The sequence below is a fragment of the Sorex araneus genome, chromosome X (assembly GCF_027595985.1).
Source record: "Sorex araneus isolate mSorAra2 chromosome X, mSorAra2.pri, whole genome shotgun sequence".
Lineage (NCBI taxonomy): Eukaryota > Metazoa > Chordata > Mammalia > Eulipotyphla > Soricidae > Sorex > Sorex araneus.
The window spans coordinates 5,782,517-5,797,556 of record NC_073313.1 but is presented as its reverse complement, the minus strand read 5'-3'; positions in this window follow the sequence as shown (position 1 = coordinate 5,797,556).

Sequence of the window (15,040 nt, the reverse complement as noted above, 5' to 3'; positions counted from 1 at the left end):
TACACAAAACTTTATGCACAAGGACACAAACATATACACATGCACACTTGCACACAGACACATAAGGCACATGCACAAACACCCACGCTCACACACACATATAAACACACACGGACACACATAGACATAATCACACACACTGCACCACACACAATCACACAGACACAGAAATGCACACACAGAAATACAAACACACACGCAGACATACACAGACACCATATATGCATACAGACATATAGACATGATACAAAGAAATAAACACACAAGTAGTTACACACAGAGAAAGAACTATACACAGACACAAATTCAGATGCCCACAACAGATACACATAGACAGATACACACAAAAGCACAGAAATATACCCAGATATAAACACACATGCAGACATAGGCACACAGACATATTCCCACACACAGAGATACAAACTGAGATACACTCTGAGATACACACCATACGTGCATACAGACACATAGACATGATACAAAGAAATAAACGCACAAGTAGATACACACAGAGAAAGAACTATACACAGACACAAATTCAGATGCCCACAACAGATACACATAGACAGATACACACAAAAGCACAGAAATATACTCAGATATAAAAACACATGCAGACATAGGCACACAGACATATTCCCACACACAGAGATACACACTGAGACATATACAGACATACATATACTTGCACACACACACTGACAGACATATACACTGATAAAACATTTACACACAGACACAGATACATACACACAGGCATGAATACACAGATGCAAATATGCACATAGACACAGAGATACGGATAGATACACAGAAATGCACACAGACATGTACACAGACATATACATAGATGGCCCGTACAGATCAGTACACATGCACACACAGACACACCAAACATATATTTAGACAAATAGACATGCTCTCACACAAACCTATACACTCACAATAACAGAGAGAAACACAGATATCCACAAATGCACATCCACATGCACACACACACTGACACACATGTACATACATCCATATACAAACACACATATACACAGACACAGATGCACACACAGGCACATTCAGACATATACACAGACACACAGACTTATACACAGACACACATGCACACAGAGATGTGTATGCACACAGGTTCATTTACAGAAACACATGCACACACAGATACACAAATACATACATGCACACACACTGACACAGACACATAGACACAGGAAGGCAGGAAGGCATACCCAGAAATATTCACTGACACACACAGGCATACCTAATGCACACAAAGAAAAACAGGCATACTAAGAGACATAATCACACACAGATACACACGGAGACTCAGACAGACATATACACAGACACACTCTCATACCACACAGTCACAACATGGACTTATGCACAGACTCACAATATGAACACACACAAACACAAAAACATATAAACAGACACACAGAGACATAGCCACATACACATGCAGACAGAGACATGCATAGAAACACACAAGCATACACCAACACAAAAACACATAGACAAGGACACAGATACACTCCCATGGCACACAGTTACAACATGCACTTGTGCACAGATTCACAACATGTGTGCTCACAGATACAGATACATACACAGTCACACACAGACATGGATTGCCACATACACGTGCACACTGACATAAGTACATACCGACATATGTGCACATACAGATGCATAGAAACACATGTGCACATTAACACCAATACAAAGACAAAGATGGAAACATACATAGACACACACATATATACCTAGGTTTAAAGACACAATGACACGGATATGCACAGATATAAACAAAATATGCACAGACATAGACACATATATAGACACACTAATATATGCACACAGGCACACCCATTGTATACACAGATATGTAACCATAATACCAATACACACATCATCATGCATTGACAGATATATACACATAGTATCACACAGACACATACATAGACGCACACCCACATGCAACACAATCACAACATGGTCTTATACACAGAGTCACAACATGAGCACAGACAGACATGAACACAGACGCACACATATGTGCCGACACATGCACACAGAGGTACAACAGACATATGCCAAGAAACACACATAATCACACACAGATAAACAGACTCACACAGACACATGCCACACATTAAAACAGATTTTTCCATGGATTCACAACATGCACACACAGACAAAAATAGACATATACACATAGACACCCATACACACATGTACGCACTCTGACAGACAAAAAGGCACACAAAGACATATACACAGTAGAAACATATATGCGCAGATATAGTGACAAACGTATACATATACACAGACATACAGAGACATGGATATGTACATAGACACACAAATATACTCAGACACCCAGTGAATACACAGGTACACACGTATGCATGTGCAAAGACACACATAATCACACACAGAGGCTCAGATACATATAAACAGATACACATGTGCAGAAACATCTGCACACAGGCATATACATAGACACACACATGCGTACACAGAGACAGACACACCAGACATACACAGACAAAGTCACATGTAGACACACAGATATAAGACATACATACGCAGACATATACACAGACTCACAGAGATGACACATATGCACACATGGCACACATGACATATAAACATATATACACCAACACCAACACAAAAATATATAGATAAACACAAGTAGACATACAATATATATACAAAGACACACCCAGTGCACACAGATATACGCACAGACATATAACAAGACACATACATAATTTCACACACACTTGTAGACATATTCATAGACACAGACCCATGTGCATAGACATATTTACATACAGACATATACAGATACACACAAACATACAACACATACATGGTACAAACTCACGCAGAAACGCAAACACAAAGATATATACACATGTACACATAGAAACAAAGGCATGCACATACATACATAAACACACAGAGACAATGACACAGATATACAGAGACATATAGAATAATGCACGAATATCTATATATACATACGCAGACGCACCCTATGAACTTACAGATACACAGGTTTATACAAAGACACAAACACGTGCATGCACTCAGACACACAGACACATGCAGTGGTACACACATAAGGCCCATATGGTCATATACATAGACACAGTCACACACACATGCGGCATAACAGTCACAGACGTATACACAGATATGAAGAGATCTGACAGTTGCATGCAGACATATTTACAGAAAAATATTGCAAGCACTCAGACACACACATGCACACACAGAGAAAATTATTCTTTAAAATCAATGTGCATGCAGACATATTTACAGAAAAATATTGCAAGCACTCAGACACACACATGCACACACAGAGAAACACAGACATATAGAAACACACATGTATACATATATATACAGACACATGCAAAGATATACAGGTAATAGTTATATACACACAGGCTCTTGGCGCACACATACACAGACGTATACAGAGATACAAACACATGCACTTACATAGACTTATACACAGACACATATGCACACACAAACAAAGACTCACACAGGCACTCATGTACACAGAGATATACAAAAACACATACCGAGGTGTATACACACTCACACACAGATATATAAACAAGAGAGAACAGTCTGAATTTAGGATCCATTTTATAATCTTGCACATTGATTTTAAAGAATAATTTGCAAATTTTAATATTATTATTAATATTTCAGTTTTTTTTGCGCACATGTGGTGGTGATCAGGGCTTACTGTTGGCTCTGCTCAGAAGTCACTCCGGGAGAGGCAGGGGGGCTGGGGGATGTCGGGGATCGAACCCAGGTCCATTGCATGTAGGGCAGACAGACACCTTCCCCACTGTCCTCTGCTCGGCCCTGGTCCAATCTGTACACTTGACTGTGTCTTCTGAGCGTCTCTGTAAACTGTGTGCTTTGTCACTTCCTCGCAGTGGGTTCTGTGCGCCAGAGTCTCCGTGCATTCTCCCGCGATTGCAGGCTCACTCATGCCGGAATGTTGAGAAAAGAGGCAGCCATTTTCTTGTCATGGGAGCCCCAGTCCTCTGGGTCCCCTGAAGGAATCTTTCTTCTCCTGTCTTGACTCAGGAGGTAGGTAGAGATGTCTCTTTTCCTCAAGAGATGGACACATGGAAATACATAGACACAGATACATGCACACTAATACAAATGCAGACATCACTGTCATCACTGTCATACATTGCTCATTGATTTGCTTGAGCGGGCACCAGTAACGTTTCCATGGTGAGACCTGTTGCTACTGTTTTTGGTGTATCGAATATGCCACAGGTAGCTTGCCAGGCTCTCCGAGAGGGGCAGAGGAATCGAACCTGGGTCAGCTGCATGCAAGGCAAATGCCCTACCCGCAGTGCTATCGTTTTAGCCCAAACACAGGCATTTCTGCAGAAACACAGGTACAAACACATGCACACACAGACATATATGGAACACATAGAAATATATACACACATGCATAGACATACATGCATACACACAAACAGAAAGTTAGACACAAGTACACAATTAAATGTACACACATACATATAGACACACATCTACTCATACATACAGAGAAATATACAAACACATGTGTGCACGCACACAGGCACATACAGACACAAGCACATGCTCACATAGACATACACACATACTCAGATACAAATGGAACACACACATGCACTCACATAGACATATACAGTCACATACAGACATATGCAGTCACACACACTTACATATGTACACACAATGAAATAACTATATACTGACATACATCGGTAGACATATATAGACAGACACATAGACACATATGCACATACAATGACACAGACATATACAGCATGCACAGGTAGACACACATGAACACACACGGACATATACACAGATACACAGACACAGACATACACATATGCTCACAGACAAGCAAAAACATTGCACAAACTTACAAAGACACGCATATGCACATATACAGATAGAGACATATGCACAGACACACAAAGACACACAGATTTGTCACAGACACACACAGAGATATATACAGACATAACTCACCCACACACCCACTCACAAAGCCACAGATAAATACACAATGATGTACAAATAGACACATGCACAGACACACAGACAGATCTAAAGACACATACAGAGACAGGCATATGCACAGAGACATACAGATATTACACCGACACACTCAGATACACACAGACATACACAGACATGCATGCACACGTTACACATGCACACAAAAACTTTATGCACAAGGACACAGAAACCTATACACATGTACACCGATATATACATAGATAACGTATACACAGAGATATATTCACACACTGACATGCACACAGAGACATACATAGACACATACAGAGGTACAGACACACTAACAGACATATACACAGACACATGCACACACATAAACAGAGAGACAGGCACACACATGTACACACAGACATACAGACATATACACAAACACATACAGAGATGTTTACACATTCAAACACAGACATACAGACATTCACATACAGACACACAGACAAATACAGAGACACACACATAAATGTATACACAGAAACACATGCACGGTCATATACAGAGATACACAGACATATACGAACAGGCACACACATAGCAACACATAGTCATACACAGACACACAGAGATGCACACATACATAGACACAGAGACATGCACACAGACATATACGCAGAAGACATAGATATACAGACATGCATACAATGGCAACAGATATATACACGGGTATATATGTATGTATATACACCTATATATAATATACACATATGTGGATGTATGTGCATATACATATACATATATACACATAAATACACATATGCATCTGTAGGGTAATAGCGTCGGGTTACACAAGGACACAGAGGTCATACTCATACAGACACAGACATACAGACACATTCACAGACTCATAGATTTATACAGAGATACACAGTCATACACAAACAGATACAAAAGACATACACATGGAAACATGCACAGGCACATACAGAGACACAGCAACATACATACACATGGCTACGTGCACACACAGACAACAGACCCACTTACAAAGCCACAGATAAATACGCGAAGATGTATACACAGACACATGCGCAGTCACACAGACATAACCACAAACACATACATACATACGGAGAAAGGCATAGACACAGAGACATGCACACAGACATACATACAGAAGACACAGATACACAGACATGCACACAAAGGCAACAGATATATACATGTGTATGTATCTACACAGATACACATATATACATCTATATACATAAACATAGATGTGTATATGTGCATTTAAATATACATACATGCACATATATACATATATATGTAGGGTAACAGCCCCGGGTTACACAAGGACACACAGGTCACACAAGGTCATACACATGCACACACAGATACAGAGACATACAGACACATATACAGAATGATAGATTTATACAGAGACACACAGACATCCACAGACAGATACGAAAGATATACACACGGAAACATGCACCGGCACATACAGAGACACACCGACATGTATAGACACGGCTACGTGCACACACAGACAACAGACAATACAGAGACACATGCGCACAACATACAGATATGCAGGGACTTAGATATATACAGAGACATACAGTCACAATCACACTGATGTACAGACATTCACACAGATGCACACATGCTCACACAAACACACAGATTATACAATAGATGCACTCAGAGACACACATATACAGGCACACACACAAACAGATACATAGACATACACAGACACACAGACATATACTGAGACACATAGATGTACACACTGATACACAGACACACCCATGCACACAGATACACACACATGCAAACATAGACATAACTCAAATGTACAGAGACACACATGCTCACAGACATATAATAACAAAACACAGATATACACATAGACACAAGGACTCAATCACACAGACACACATGGACCTATGTTCAGACACACAGATGCACATAGACGTATAAATTCACAGATACATATAAATATATACATACACTCTCTCACACAGAACCTAGCCATATACACAGACACAGGAATATACACTCACGTGGACATATATGCACACATAAGACAAAACAAATATACAGAGATACGTCACGTACACAGAGAGACAAAGACATATACTCACAAATACCCTGACATATACACATCTAGTCACAAAGACACAAATACAGACATATACAGAAATACACAAATACACCTGTATACACAGAACACAGACATAGAAACAGATACACACATACCGACCAACAGACACTTACACACAGAATCACACACCTTCACACAAACATTTTTAGATGGACACATACACAAAGAGACATGTACAGACATATATGCATATGGAGATGCACACAGACAAAACACACATAAACACAAACGAAAAATACTCACACACTCTTGTACACTTTACAAACATATATATATATAGTATACATATATTCACACACAGAGACATATATATAGAAACACACCCAGATATGCACAATAGATACATAGACATATATATGGAAAAACACATGCATACACAGACACCCAGTAAGATATACATAGATACACACACAGAAAACGACACACAGATGTATGCACAGAGAGAACCATATAGACAAAAACACACAGAGACATATAAATAGACATATACACAAACCAATATGCACTCACACGGGCAATATACACAAATACACAGAAACAGACACTCACATGCACATGGACACTCAAAAATATATAGACAGACACGCATAATATAGATACACAGAAAAACACATGTACTCTCAAATACACTTTCACATACACACACAAAGAGACATATGCACAGACACAAACATGTACCATAGAGACACCCAGACATATATAAACATGCATGTACACACAAATACACATTCACAAACACAACACAGGCATATACAAGATACACAGAAGCCTACACTCAGAAATATACACTGCAGATACATATATATATAGAAAAACATACAAATACACATGCGCACACACAACATAGACATATACATACAGAGACTTGTACACACACATAGCGTTATAGAGATACACAGACATGTAGAGAGACACAGAGACACATACACATGTACTAAACACATGAATACATACACATACATGCACTCAGACATGCATTTATGGTAGACATGTACACATGCATATAGACAGACACATAGCCAAAACACAGAACAAACAGACATAGCAAACATACAAAGACATACACATTTAGAGACACAGAGACATACATAGTCAGCCACATGCACAGACACTAAAGGACATATACACACACATACATACAGACATGGACTGCATGTACATAAACCCCTATCACATAAATACACAGATATATACATAGATACACAGACAAAATTATGCCCAGAGATACTAAGACATGTACGCAGAAAGATACACGGAGAGACATTTACACAAACTCAGGCAGATACAGACAGATACATTCACAGACAGATATATACTCAGATCTACCTGTGCAGAAGAAGACATACAGTTGCATAGACAGGCTCACACATGCACACACAGACAACACATATGCACACAAATACACATAGAGATACATAAATCGACATACACCGGACACACCCACTGCAACACAAAGACACACAAACAGGCCTATACACACATACACAGACACAAAGACATATATGCACACTGACATACAGAAACACACAGCGATAATCAGACATATACATAGAAACTAAGAGACACATAATGTGTACATAAGACGTGCAGACACAATCACATATAGACACATATGAATGTACTCACAGACATACAACATATGAGCAGACACGAATAGACATAAGGTAGACACACTCGGATATACACGTAGACACAGACACAGTTACATACAGACATGCTAGAATATATAGATACAGACATCCTCAGACACACACAACATATGCAGACACACACACATGATCATACATAGGCACACATATGCGCACATCCCCCCAGGCATATATACAAACACACATGCACAGAAACATACGTGTACACAGAGACGTATAAGAGATACATATATGCACATATAGACATATATACAGACACATTTGCACACACCCATACAAATATACACAGAAATGCATAGACATAGACACATGTACACATATAAGACAAATAAAAACATATCACAAGAAAGACATACAAACATACACAGAGACACACAGAAATATAGAAATATATGCACACATCATAGACACACACATGTACACCCACATTAAAATACGAAGTCACACAGAAGCACACAAACATCTATACACATACAGAGACTGACATGTACACTGACACATCTGCTCACACATATATACACAGACATATACAGATAAAAATACATGCCAATGCACACATAAACAGATACAAAATACAAACATAAGACCAGCACAGACATATGCAGACAATATACACAAGTAAACACAAGCACGATTTTCAAATACACAGACAATAGACATACACCACACACACAGACATATGCACACATATACACAGACACAGGCACATAGACATCAACACGGAGACACACAGACACAGAAATCCACACACAGACATATTCAAATACATGCACATAGATATAGACATGTACACAAACATGTACACAAAAATACACATGTCCACACAGACAAACATGCCCACGGGCATATATATTCAGAGACACAGCATGCACACAGACATACACAAACTGAGAGTCACACGGACATACACAGAAACATACTAACATGTTGAGCCACAGACAACACAGAGATATACACAGACTCACATTTGGGCACACACAGACATAAATAGAAATATACACACAGAAACACACCCTGACACATACACTGACACATGCATAACAAACTCAGATAAAGGCAGACTTATACACGAAGATACACCTAAACAGATACACAGATATGGGGCTGGAGCAATAGTACAGTGGGTAGGGCGTTTGCCTTGCATGCGGCCGACCCAGGTTCGATTCCCAGCATCCCATAGGGTCCCCTGAGCACTGCCAGGGGTAATTCCTGAGTGCAGAGCCAGGAGTAACCACTGTGCATTGCCGGGTGTGACCCAAAAAGCCAAAAAAAATACACAGATATGTGAATAGACACAATCACAAGACAAAGTGACAGAAACACACCCAGTCACATACATGTGCCACACATATACATAGTCATTTGCAGACACACAGCTGTGCCTATAAAAATATATACAGAGAACACACATGAAACACACAGGCACAGAGAAATATAAGTCATACACAGGCACAAACAGGGAAATATACAGACACAAACATATACACTGACACACACATTGACAGCCACAAGAACACACAAACATACACAGAAATATAGACACACATAATTATATAAACAGATATACAGCCAAATGCAAAGAGTGACACTGAGATATATAGACACAATCATGTATACACACAGATAGCAAACAACACATATATGCAGAAACATATAGACATTTACACGGCCACATACATGCACACAGACATATGGTCACACATAGAAACATAAGGATATATACATTTATACACAGACACACATGCACACAGGGACCCAAACAGAAATATACACATACGTGTAATCACACACACAAATAGACATACAGATACAAAATGGATACACAGACATGTAACACATGCACACACAGACATATACAGATATACAGAGACACATGTGTACACAGACACACATGAGAACTCACAGGCACCCACATAATCACACACACTCACATGCACACATACATATACACTCATATACAATATATACCAGCACAAACCACATACACAAAGACAGACACACAGATTCATGCTGATGTGAATACAGAGACACATGGACTCATATAAAAACAAGCTTGCACACACAAATGAGAGGGAAAATTCAAAAATAGACACAAATCCAGACTGACACGCACGCACAAGCACCTGTAGACAGACACTCACACGCACATTATCAGAAGTATAGGAAGAAACAGAGACTAACATATAGACACGTAAACACAATGATAGACACACAGGCATATACAGAGACACACACTGAGACACAGACATATCCATAGACATGGACATATAAACATAGACATAGACACAGAGACACACAGACATATGGTCACACATAGAAACACAAGGATATATACATTTATGTACACACACATGCACACAGGGACCCAAACAGAAATATACACATACGTGTAATCACACACAAAAATAGACATATACAGATACAGACGCACACACAGACAACAGATTTGTACACACATAGACTCAGACACACAGACATATACACAGACATAAAAATATATATACAGACACACATATATATACAGACACACTTAACATGTACATACAGGCGCACATATACGTATAGACATAGACACAGACATACGTGCACTCATACACAAGCACATATAGACAGACACAGACATATAACGACAGAAACACACAGATATATTCATAGAAACACATGCATACACACAAATATATAAACAGAAATACGAACATACACAGAGACTCACATAGACATATGCACACATGCACACACAACTATAACATGTACATATATACAAACTTATGCGCACAGACATACAGATACGTAGATACGCATAGACACAATCATACAAATACACAGACACACAGACATATACAGATATGCATGCTAAATTATACTTACACTAACTCATACACAGACATAGATACATACACACCGATACGCATGCACACACACAGACAACACGTATACAAGCAGACACATGCACACACAGACATACACTAATACAGACATATAAAAGAAATATAGAAACAAACAGATGTGTGCACAAACAGGCATATTCCGACACATGCACAGAGACATGCACACTAACACAGACACAATACATTTGCAAAGAGACATATTCATAGACAATGAATATAGAGAGCAACACTCATATACATAAACACACACCTATATGCTCACACAGACATTTACATGTATACACAGATATATACACAATCAAATGCACGCATACATAGAGACACATGCATAGCAAAGTGACATACATATATACACACAAAGATACACAGATGCACAGGCACCCACATATGTACAGAAAGACAGATCTATGCACAAATAGACACAGACATACATACACACAGACCCACACATACATATATGCGGTCACATTCACACTCAAAACCACACAGGCATATACAGATACACATAGATATACACAGACAAATGTGCACACACAGAGAGACACACACACACACACGATTTATACAGATATCCGACATTCTCATACACAAAAAACATAGACATAGATACATAACGGGCACACAGAGATATGTATACATAGACACAAGACATTTATATGCATAGACAAATACATGCACACAGAGACATATACTCAAACACAGATATACATAATCACACATGAACAACAAATATATACGTACCTACCTACATTTGCATAAACCCATGAATACACAAACATATACACATATAAACATGTGCACAATCAGCAAATAAACACACACATAAACAGAGAGACACAGAAACGGATACAAAAACGTACATGCACATGTACACAGAGACATGCACATACTCAGATATATCCCACAGACATATATACAGACACATAGACATGCTCAAACACATGAATACAATGCACACACACATGCACACACAGTACATATATCTAAAAAAAGACACAAACATATACATAGACCCACACATGGACACATAGACACAAACATATACACACAATGATGTGAACACACATACAGATACGTACATACAGAGAGACACCCAGTATACATAGGATACATACATATATACAGACACAAACATGTGCACAGATCTATGCAAACACATATGCAAACACATAGACAAACATGCATACACAAATATATGAACACACATGTAAATGGATGCATATAAACAGACACAAGCTTGTAGACACACATAAACACACAAGCCACACAGACATATACACAGATACGCAAACAGAGGTACACACAAAGACCTATAGAGACACAAATATATGCACGCACAGAAACACACATAGATTCACACAGAGTTTTACATAAACAAATACCCACATGCACACAGAGACACAGTACACACATACACAAAAAGCCACAAATGTGCACACAGAATGCAGTAGGCACAGACTCATAAATACACACATGGACACACAGTCACAGACACAGAGAAACATAAAAATATATAGGCACAGAGATATGCACATGCACCCAGATACACACAGACGTACACAGAAACGCATATGCATATTCAGACACAAAAGCACGCACACAGATCACACATGCAGAAATATACGCACTTAGAGACATACAAGGATACACAGACACACACATGCACACAGACACACGGACGTAAACACTTATGCACACAAACTTATGAACACACTAACATATACACAAAGACATATAGTGAGACCCAAATACTGACAAATACATAGACACACACCGTATACACACATAGAGATATGCAAACATATGCACAGAAAAACACATGGACACACAGAGACATATAAAAAATAGACACGGAGAGACATACATACAGACACTCAAGCCAAAGACACACAAACATACACAGACACACAGACATATACACAGACACACAGAAAGATACATATGTATACATAGATACACATGATCATATAAACAACAAATACATATGCAAAAGCACATAGGCATCTAGACACAGATGTTCACAGAGATAAACACATACACCAACATACACAAACACAGACAAGTACAGAGACACACATGCACATGCACACAGATATTCACACATATACATAGACATACACATTCACGCATCCATAGACACAGTGACATACACATAGATATATACATGCACATAACACACAGACGTATATACAGACACCACATACATGTGCACAGAAAGACAAATATATACCAAGATACACACTCAGTGCATACACAAACACAAGAATATACAGACAGACATATCACATGTACAGACAGTATACATGCACACTCAGACTCAGATACACTATGGATATATCCCCAGACAAATACAGACACAGGTATATACACACAGAGGCACACATACAACAGTACACATAGAGATATACACAGACATGCAGATGCATGCTCACGCAGATATATACAGAAACAAACACAGACATACACAGCTATATGCAGACACGCACATGCAGGTAAAGACATACAAATACACATACAACAAAACAGACACATACCTAGAGATACACATACATACACACAGACATACAGACACATATACAGACATATACACAGACGGACAAGGCACACAAATATACACAGACATATCCAGTGGACACAAAGATACACATACAGAGATGTACAGAGAAACATCCACACTCAGACACAGATTAACACGTACAGACTCACACAGACAAATACATAGACATGCAAAAGAGACATATACACAGACACAGAAATGTTCAGACATGTGCACACAAATACATGAACACAGACATATACAAACACACACATGCACATATAGATATACGTAGACACATGCACATGCACACACCGACATACATAGAAGCACACAGACATATACACGGATATATAGAGACATATATAGACACACACAGACATGCAGATATATATACTCAGAAGACCCCCATGGACAGAGATGCATACACAGTCATATGTAAAGACACACAGAGACTCAAACATATGCACAGACGCACACGCAATGCAACGCAGTAACAACATGGACTTATATGCAGACACACAGCATGAACAGACCTACAGAGACACATATAGATACAGACATGCACACAGACACATGTGTACATGCAGACACCAGACACATGTGCACACGTAGAGAGATATACACATATGCACATACTGATACACAGTAACATATATACAAAGACACATGTATATGCACAGACACAAAGATAAACATATACATTGACACACAA